Genomic DNA, 990 nt, shown 5'->3' with positions numbered 1-990 from the left:
CATCCATGCGGACGCGTCATTCGTGTTTTTCCCTGCCACGCATTTGCGTTGTCCAGGCTTCCGTGTCACTTGTGCTTTTCCAATCCGCGCGGTCGCGTGAGCCATGCGACCGCATCACTGCAAATTCCTTTCTTCCGCGCGGTCGAGTCGCTGACGTGTACGCGTCACTTCTCGCTGGTCATCTCCTCAATTTCTTGCGTTCCTTCCATTTTTGCAAGCTTCCTTCCTAATCTCTCACTCATTCATACCCTATAAAGCCTGAAACACTTAACACATAGATCAAGGCATCGAATGGTAATAAGAGAGGATTAAGATTAGCTAAATTAAGACGAAAGAAGCATGTTTTCAATCATGTAATAATTTTAGGAAGGAAATATAAATGCATGCTAATTATATGAATAAGTGGGTAAAGACCATAATAAAACCACACAATTAAACACATTGTAAACCATAAAATAGTGGTTTATCAAAGCTCCCTCTCTACTGATCCAGTTCATTTACGTGCAGGTGACATACAGCGGCCAGAAGAGTCACTATCCAGGAGGAAGGAGCCCCTAATTTTACGCTCCAACCATTCCAGGCACACCACCCAGCAGTAGCGGTAGATTTTGAATTAAAGTCTTCACTACTCAACTTGATGCCCAAGTTTCATGGCTTACCTGCTCAAGAGCCTATCAAGCATCTTAGGGATTTCCAGACTGCTTATTCTACTGTTAAGCATAATGGCACTGATAAAATCTCCATTCTATTGAAAACCTTCCCGTTTTCTTTGGAGGGAAAGGCAAGAGAGTGGTACTACACTCAACCCTTAGCAAATGTATCCAACTGGGATACATTCAGAAAAGAATTTTTGGAAAAATTCTTTCCATCTGAAGTTACTGATAAACTGAGGAAAGACATTTCCACGATTGTTCAGGATGACAATGAGACTCTCTTTGAATACTGGGAGTGCTTCAATAATCTTCTGGAAGCATGCCCCCACCACAGAAT

At 42.4% G+C, this 990-nt stretch overlaps 1 non-coding gene across 1 annotated transcript; it reads right to left on the bottom strand.

Annotated features, from left to right (window-relative positions):
- Nucleotides 1-883: 883 nt before the first annotated feature.
- LOC127747937 (small nucleolar RNA R71) lies at nucleotides 884-990 on the bottom strand. The gene has a single exon (XR_008009883.1). It is a non-coding gene; the product is annotated as a small nucleolar RNA R71 (small nucleolar RNA).

Source organism: Arachis duranensis, chromosome 5 (genome assembly GCF_000817695.3).
Source record: "Arachis duranensis cultivar V14167 chromosome 5, aradu.V14167.gnm2.J7QH, whole genome shotgun sequence".
Taxonomy (NCBI): Eukaryota; Viridiplantae; Streptophyta; class Magnoliopsida; order Fabales; family Fabaceae; genus Arachis; species Arachis duranensis.
Note: the sequence above shows the minus strand (reverse complement) of the source record. Positions and strands in the feature narration are given on the sequence as shown.